This window comes from Engraulis encrasicolus, chromosome 11 (genome assembly GCF_034702125.1).
Source record: "Engraulis encrasicolus isolate BLACKSEA-1 chromosome 11, IST_EnEncr_1.0, whole genome shotgun sequence".
In the NCBI taxonomy this organism is placed as follows: Eukaryota; Metazoa; Chordata; class Actinopteri; order Clupeiformes; family Engraulidae; genus Engraulis; species Engraulis encrasicolus.
Genome location: NC_085867.1, coordinates 53,231,163 through 53,240,225, shown reverse-complemented (window position 1 = coordinate 53,240,225; position 9,063 = coordinate 53,231,163). Strand labels below are relative to the sequence as shown.

The following is a 9,063-nucleotide window of genomic DNA, read 5'->3' as shown; positions in this document are numbered from 1 at the left end:
TGCTCTTGCTCAGACTTGTCGTCATGGGAATAGTTGAGAAAGCTGAAGTCAGCGTTGCAAACATCACGAAGCAAAAACACACGCACACGCACACGAGCACACAGTCTGTGAACAACTAAGCCAGAGGCTTAAAAGTGGGGGAATCGGTTCTGTACCAGCGGAGTGCACTGATGGGGTCGTACTGGGTAACAGACTGCCGTCTGAGTCTGAGGCAGTGGCTACAGCAGTACCACCTGAGACTTTCATTTCTACTGTAGAGCTCTCTTAATATGAGCATAAAACTGATCTGGGGGTATTCAACATCCTCTAAGTGGTCTTGCAACTAACCCAGAGGGGTATTCCAAGAGGGAGGATCAGTAGCTAGGCAGATAAATCAACCTGGAGGTAGTGGTAAATCAACCAATATAAGAGCCTGGAGTCCTCATTTGTATCTACTTCACGCATGCCAGCTATATCTATTTATATAGCAGATTTACTACTTTCTGGATGTTAACTTGGTCAGATTAATCAGCCATGTTCTTGGAATATCCTCATGCTAAGAGTAAGAGGGAATTCTCCTAATAGTCATATAGGCTTACCCGGTACTTTTCAAGGATTCAAGGATTCAAGGATTCAAGGATTCAAGGATATTTATTTGTCATGTACATAGAGACACTTTCGTGTCACTTGTAATGAAATGCATGGCCGGTGCAAAACAAGTGTGCAGAAGAAGGGTGAAGAAGAAATAAAATAAAAATAAAAATAAAAGGTGTGTGTGTGTGTGTGTGTGTGCGTGTGTGTGTTCAATCAAAGTAATTAGGAGGAATTCAGTAAGCAAATGGCATGAGGAAAAAAGCTCTTTCTCAGTCTCTCAGTTCTAGCTCTGTGACAGCACAGTCACCTTCCAGATCTCAGTTTTTTAAATAGTCCATATCCTGGGTGTGACTGGTCTTTGAGAATGTTATGGGCCCTAGATAGCACTCTCTTTGTGTATATGTCTTTCACGGCAGGCAGAGGTTGACGAATACAACGCTCAGCAGAGCGCACTATCCTTTGTAGTTCTTTCTGTTCACGCACTGTGGCGTTTCTGTACCAGGTGATGATGGACACTGTTAAGATGCTCTCCACTGCTGAGGAGTAAAAGGCTTTTAGGATGGGTGTGGAAACTTTTAACTTTTTCAACAGGTGCAGAAAGTACAGTCTCTGCCTGGATTTCTTAATGATATTGTGTGTGTTGTTTGTCCATGTTAAGTCATTTGTGATGTTAACACCAAGGTATTTAAAGCACTCTACCCTCTCAACAGGTTGTTTACAGATGGAAAGTGGGTGTAGTTTCTCCCCTTTTTCCGAAAGTCCACCACCATTTCCTTAGTCTTGCTTACGTTTAGTGCCAAGTTGTTGTGCGAGCCAGTGAAAGAACTCTTGTACAGATACAGTAGACTCAGTGTTTAGGCCTACTATATTTAACATGCCCAGGTAAACCGTTTTTAAGTAATAACTCACAATGTACTTTCAATAACCTCCTCCCAAAGCCTTCAAGGTTTTGCTCTTTTAATTGTTTTTGTTTGTTGGAGATAAGTCTGCTTTTAGAAATGTTCTTTTCGTCTCCTCCTATATACAACCTCAGGCACTGCACAAATAAAAACACCAAACAAATCATGTGAATATAATCATTTATTTACTCTAAAGTGATGCAAGAAATGTACAAGTATTTTCTCTCAAGGTATAAAATTTTTGTTTTTTTCTTAAATAAGCAAGTTTTTGTTTTCATTTATATTCATGTAAATGCATTAATTAAACTATCACAAACCCTGAAAAAAGAACAAAATCCCTTACAACCGACCTCACCAGACAAGAGCATGTGAAAAGTAAAAACAGTTAGCAATACCAATCCAGCAGATTGCAAACCTGACTCGCAAAAAGTTCCCAGAAGTTCAAAAAGAATATTGCTCAAATATTTGCCTCTCTCTTTATATATAATTATATATTGACCATATATAATGAATACACATTCATTATATACGAATATTTAAATTCCAAAAAATATATATGACACAAAATACGCATTGTTCTGAAATTATATATTTATATATATAGATATGTACAACAACAAAAAAAACAGTACAACACAAAAACAATTAACAATTGGATATTCCAGAAGGCCTTGGCTAAAGCTGTTGGTTTTAAGGTCTCACTGTGCTGGGAGGGAGGAGTTTGGAGGCAGCAACCACACGTTGGATCAGACCCATCCTGAGACGCGGGGAGGGGGGAGGGGAGACGTTGTTCCCTACGGAGACAAGACAAGACAAGACAAGACAAGACAAGGGTCAAGGGTCAGACAATAGAGCAGCGAAAGGTGAAAGGTCAGAGGCTGAAAGATGAAGTGACTTGTGATATTAGACAGCGTTGTCAGCGACTTCCCACAAGGTGCTGTCTTGGCTGTACAGTGCTAACACAAAGGGGATTTGGTGTGTTTTCTGCATCACAGCAACACACACAGACAACTCTCTCTCTCTCTTTCTCTCTCTCTCTCATTGCATTTTATCACAACATGTCTCTCTCTCTCTCTCATTGCATTTTATCACACTATTTCATACCCAGTATATTCCAACAAAGACATTCACCAATGTCGCCACACACACACGCACACACGCACATGCACACACGCACATGCACACACGCACATGCACACACGCACACGCACACACGCACACACGCACACACACACACACACACACACGATAACAGACATACACATAGACTACCGATGACTCCCTACAAACTTGTCTGGGATTGGCTGACAGATAGACATCTTCCTATTAACAGAACAAAGTCAAAAGAATGAACGGCCACATGACCAAACACGAAGCATACCAAGTTTTCGGTTTCATATTCCCTCCTCGAGATATTTTATTTGGACTCCGGTTCTCAGTGACTGTGCAGTCAGTGACTGTGCAGTGGAGTGGGTTAACCAGAAGGGCTTTGGAAAAAGCCAGACCAGAGGGCATGATGAAACAGTACACACAGATATGAAATAAAAACAAAAAGATCAATACAAGGTTCAAGTAGAGACTAGTCTGGAGGATTTCAAAGGGGACAGAGGTGGTGCTTGTACTTGAGCTAATGATCACACCACCACCTTGGTGTGTGTGTGTGTGTGTGTGTGTGTGTGTGTGTGTGTGTGTGTGTGTGTGTGTGTGTGTGTGTGTGTGTGTGTGAGAGAGAGAGAGAGAGAGAGAGAGAGAGAGAGAGAGAGAGAGAGAGACAGAGAGAGAGAGAGAGAAAAATAACAAGTGTGTGTGTGTAAAAATAACAGCCTTCTTTTGGTTTGTGAAAGGCACACAGAAGAAATGGTGTGGATGTACATGCGTGCCCATAAGCACATGCATGTGTTCATATGTGTGTATTTATGTGGGGGCATTGAGTTTGTGTGTATGCTGTGGCAAGACATCATAGGGTCTTCTTTAAAGTGCGTATATGGATTTTTGTTATAGTACACACCCAGTACAGTAACACATTTTGTGCTCTGTGTGTGTGTGTGTGTGTGTGTGTGTGTGTGTGTGTGTGTGTGTGTGTGTGTGTGTGTGTGTGTGTGTGTGTGTGTGTGTGTGTGTGTGTGTGTGTGTGTGTGTGTGTGTGTGTGTGTGTGGATCTTTTATGAGAAAATGCATGTCCGTGTTTATAGAGTATGTGTATGTGTGTGAGTGTGTGTGCAGTGTGTGCATGTACATGTGTGTGGGCATGAGTTTGTGTGTGTCTGTGTTCAGTGGGGAATCCTGTTCTGAACTGCTGGAGCGAGACATCACAGGGTCTTCTTTTAAGCGTGCAACAAGCCATAGCTGACAGTACAAAAGGAGCTCAAGACACAAGCAGAAGTGAAGTGAGAGAGAGAGAGAGAGAGAGAGAGAGAGAGAGAGAGAGAGAGAGAGAGAGAGAGAGAGAGAGAGAGAGAGAGAGAGAGAGAGAGAGAGAGAAAGAGAAAGAGAAAGAGAGGGAGAGGAGAGAGGGAGAGGAGAGAATGTGAGAAAGCAAAGGATGAGATGGTGAAAAAGATGAGAGAAAGAAACAAAAAAAACCAAGACAGATGAGAGGCTTTGAAAAAAAAAACACCAAAGCACAGAATGGCGACAAAGAGCAGCAGATTGAATGGAAAAGAGACGAACAAAAGAGAAGAAGTACAGGAAGAGGAGGATGACGTTCCAACAGCCTTCCTCGTGTCAGTCCCCAGGGGGAACCGCATGCCCACCCCCACTATTCACCACCATCCCCAAGCCCCATGGGTGATGCCTCTCCTCTCCTCTCCTCTCCTCTCCTCTCCTCTCCCGTCCTCTGCTTCGCTCTCCTCTCCTCTCCTTCCCTCCTCTCTCCTCCCCTCTTCTTTGCTCTCCTCTCCAGTCCTCGCCTCACCAGCTCTCCGGCTCCAAGCACCCTGCTGCGTAGGCAGATTGGTGCCCCGCTCTGGGGATGTCTAATGGATCCTGATGCCTCCTGATGCATCCACCATGTTTATGTCTCACCACCTCCCCCTCAATACTCCTTCATCCTCAACCAACCCCCCCCCACCTCCTCTCCTACTCACAGCTCATCTCACCCTGATGGAAGAAGTCGTTCAGAAGCTTATTGGGCGTCTGTTATTGTGCCGTGTTGTTGTGCTGTGCTGTCCACCAGGTTTATAACCCCCCCAATCTTCCTTTATCCCCATCCCCCACCCACCCACATCCCTTCCTTACAGTTCATCTCACCCCGATGGAAAAAGCTGTTCCTTTCCTTGGGTGTCTGCCTTGTGCTGTGCTGTATTGTGCTGTGCGCTATGGTGCGCATCTCATTTGTCAATTGTGCTGAGCCAGAGCTCTCTCCCCATCTCTGCTGTTTTAACTAACTGGGATCGCTCCAGCGGGCGTGATGTCAATTTCATACGAACCCACAAACAGAGCGCCACACTGGCAATGGTAGAGGAGCCGGTGAAATCGGTTTGATGTATGGAGGGTATTGGTGTCTACTCAGAGAGTAATCATTTTATGGCAAGTTAATAAAAATGTGATGCAGGAGGCACTTTGGAGTGTTGCCAAGTCTCATTTTGGTGCGGTTGTGGTGGAGACGTTGGTGTGATGATGAGTAGATAGTAGTGCTGTCGACTCAAAGAGCCATTATTTTACAGGAACTTACAGGAGCTCTTTACAGGAGGCACTTTGTACTGTTGTCCTCCCTTTCACATTGTGCTCGTACACTGTAGCTGAAGGAGATGGTAAAGCGGGCTTGAGGTGTGAAAGGTACCATAGTGGTGTCTACTCAAAGAGGCGTCATTTTATGGGGACCTGAAAAAAAGTGATGGCAAAGGCACTTGGGAGTGTTGCTGAGCTTGTCTTTCGAAATACTCTGGTGCAGTTATGTTGGAGGTAGCTTGCAAAGTAAGTCTGATGTGTGGACAGTAATGGCGTCTACAAAACCAGCCAGCATGTTATGGGACTTCAAAAAATGTGATAGGCTAGGCACTTGGTAGTAAGCTGCTGAACCTCACACCTCTCATGATGCCGTACTGTAATGATGGTGGAGGAGCTCGCAAAGTCTGACTGATGTGTTGCAAGAGGCGGCGTCTACTCAAAGAGCGGCCATTTGTCAAGGACTTCAAAATGTGATAGTGTTGCTGAGCCTCTTTTCTTCATCTTCATGACGATTTGATGCCATAATGCCAGTCTGATGCTGTTGAAAGTGGTGGCGTCTACCCAAAGACCCATCGCTTCATGGGAACTTGGTAAGCAGAAGGAGGAAAAATGTGATGGTGGAGCAGTTTGGAGTGTACCTTCAATGGTGGAGGAGCCAATGAAGTCTGTTTGATGTGCTGAAGGTACAGTAGTGCTGTTTAGTTGAAGGGTTGATCTTTTTAGGGAAACTTGATAGTGATAGTGATAGTGGAGGCACTTTGGAGTGAGTTGCTGAACCTATGGTGTGAAATCCTCTGGTGCAGAAGTGGTGAAAGATGTTGGAGGCTGTTTGGATAGATGCCACAACGTTCAACATATCAAGCAGACATCAATTCATTTATAAGACAGAAAAGGTAACGGTTGGAGTGATGCAGCCTCCTACCTTTCGTAATGCTCTGGTGCAGCTACGCTGAAGGAGCTGGCAAAATGTACGTCACAAAAAGTGGCGGCATCTGATCAAAGAGGCGTTATTTAACAGAAACCTAAAAATCTGATTGTGGAGGCACTTTCAAGTGATGCTGAGCAGTTGTGCTGGAGGAGCTGGCAAAGTCAATCCAATACGTTGAAAGTAGTGGCGTCTATCCAAAGAGCCATCGTTTTATGGGGACTTGGTGAGCAGAGGAAGGAAAATATGACCGTGTTTGCACTTTGTAGTATGACTCCAATGGCTGAGGAGCCAAGGAAGTCTAGTTGGTGTGCTGAAGGTACTCAGACAGGCATCATTTTATGGGAACTTAAAAATGTGATGGTGGATGCACTTTGGAGGGATACTGAGCTTCTCTTTCGCAATGCTCTGGCGCGGTCGTGGTGGAAACACCTGGCAAAGTCAGTCTGATGCTGTTGAAAGTGGTGGTGTGGCGTCTACCCAAAGAACAATCGTTTTATGGGGACTTGGTAGGCAGAAGAAGGAAAATTATGATGGTGGAGCAGTTTGTGGAGTGTGCCTGCGCCTCCCTTTTCCACCTCAGCACAAAGTGGAGGAGCTCACGTCTCCAGCTCCATTATGAAGACTTAAAAAGGGAAAACAAAAAAAGAACCCTGGCAGCACAACAGCTCTGCAATATTGGCGTTAAAAGCACCCTTTTAAGTCTAGCCCACATATTGCAAACACTGACACAAAACCCCTACAGACGCAAACACACACACACACACACACACACACACACACACACACACACACACACACACACACACACACACACACACACACACACACACACACACACACACACACACACACACACACATTTACACACATAAAAATGGCAATAATCAATGCAAGTGCATGCAATTTGTATATCCATTAACACCAGCTTTTTCCACTTAGACCCCCCACCCTCTTAGGAGGGGGAGTAATTACAACAAACAGAGCCCCCCTCCCTTCCCAATATAGGCATGCATATACACACACACACACACAGACGCATGCATGCACACGCACACACACCCATAGCTGTGCTTGCCCACCCCCCACCTCACTTCCTCCGCGCTCTGTTTTAATTATGAATACTCCCAAGCATGATGCTGATGAGAGGCGTGGGGGGGTGGTAAAATATGTTGATTAGAGAGGGAAGAAATTACTTAAGGAATTCAATATTAGGACTCTTTAATGCTCATTCATTTCCCTCATTTTCTGTCTTTGCTCATAGCAATGAGTGTTCTTGGCCGTTAGCAAAATGTGCCAGTCTTTGTGTGGCACACCCACCCTGTTGAGTTGTGTGTGTGTGTGTGTGTGTGTGTGTGTGTGTGTGTGTGTGTGTGTGTGTGTGTGTGTGTGTGTGTGTGTGTGTGTGTGTGTGTGTGTGTGTGTGTGTGTGTGTGTGTGTGCGCATGTGGTCTCTGTGTGTGTGTGTGTGTGTGTGTGTGTGTGTGTGTGTGTGTGTGTTGTACGTGAGGGAGAGAGTTGTGTATGAATGTTGTGTATGTCTGTTTTTGTATGCTGTGTGTGTCATTGTGCATGCATGTGTGTGCCAGAGAGAAAGAGAGAGTGAGGGTGTGTGTATGCGAGTGTGTTTACTTTTGTCAGTGTGAGTGTGATTGTGAGTGTGAGTGTGAGTGTGAGTGTGAGTGTGTGTGTGTGTGTGTGTGTGTGTGTGTGTGTGTGTGTGTGTGTGTGTGTGTGTGTGTGTGTGTGTGTGTGTGTGCTTGGGTGTGCGTTGGAGGGACAGTGGCTCCAAGGCTCTGTGTTTGGCTACGAGGGGACAGTGTCTTCCAGTGGGCCGTGACTAACTCAAGCGTGGGTGCCCCGCTCATTCAATGACCAAGCAAGAACACAGTGTCTTTGCTGCAGCAGGCAGCTGGTGCACCCTGGATTTGAATACAGTGAAAGCCGCTCATTTCAGCTCGACATACTCATGTCACCAGGCACTCATCTCTGTGGAGGTCAGAGAGCTCATCTCAGACATCATAACGCTTCATAGTTGTGAGACTGTGCTGTATAAATGCAGTACATGTTATTGCATTGATTGCATTGATATTATACAGTAAGTAAAAGAGCTTGTCTGTAGAATATTGTTCTTGGAGCATGAACCCATCTCAAACATCATGGCTCTCCCCTGCTCATTCGCTCAGAAATGAATGAATGCATGGCTGGTCGTGTGTGCGCTGGGTACAGTACTTTAGAGGACTGCTGAGACTCTAAGGCCCTGGCCTATAGCATTCAGGTGGGCACCAGTCTCCACATAGTTTGCTGAGGTCAGGGGAGCATGATGAAAAGGCTCCGTCATTTGTGAGTAATGTGAAGTGGCAGAGACAAGCTCACACTATCGCCTAATGATCAAAACAGTTCGCAAGCTGGGTGCTGAATCCGACATAACACATAGATAACTAGTGAATGAAACGAAGGACAGCAGTCTTCAGATTCAAAAATCTGAAGGGTGCTGCCCTTCGCTAGAAAGAAAAATCTGAACAGTGCTGTCCTTTGCTTCATTCACTCATTTGAATGGCATGCAGAAGGAGAGGATGGGGATATATGGCCTATGAAGCGCAACGCAAACTGAATGACCTACCTTCAGTATACAGGACAGGTGTAGGTAGACGCTTATAAGAAGGCAAGCGAGAGAGAGAGAGAGATGCAAGTAATGATATAAAGCGATGCTTGTATATTGTGTAGTGATTCTCAACCTTGAACACATGCCCCGTGGACCTCATCATACGCCTCCCAATGCTCCTCTGACCCCATCATAAGCCTACCGACAGCCCTTCAGTACTTAAAAATAACATAGACTACTGCAACTTACGGCCCGTCCCCACAGAATGTTGCTCCGCTGTCATTGACTTTAAATGGAGGCGATAATTCGCTTGACGCCGCACAGGAGTATGGGTAGATTGCACGTGAGTTACAACATTTTCAGAGAAACATGTTGGCCATTTGTGCGACTTC

General features: G+C 45.1%; 1 protein-coding gene across 1 annotated transcript in view; it reads right to left on the bottom strand.

Moving 5' to 3' along the window:
* Positions 1 to 1,640: 1,640 nt before the first annotated feature.
* The window catches only part of mbd2 (methyl-CpG binding domain protein 2), a 74,800-nt gene continuing 67,377 nt past the window's right edge, over positions 1,641 to 9,063 (bottom strand). Inside the window, exon 7 of the mRNA XM_063210974.1 lies at positions 1,641 to 2,266. The gene's annotated coding sequence lies outside the window, so the exon portion shown is untranslated. The remainder of the gene's footprint in view (positions 2,267 to 9,063) is intronic.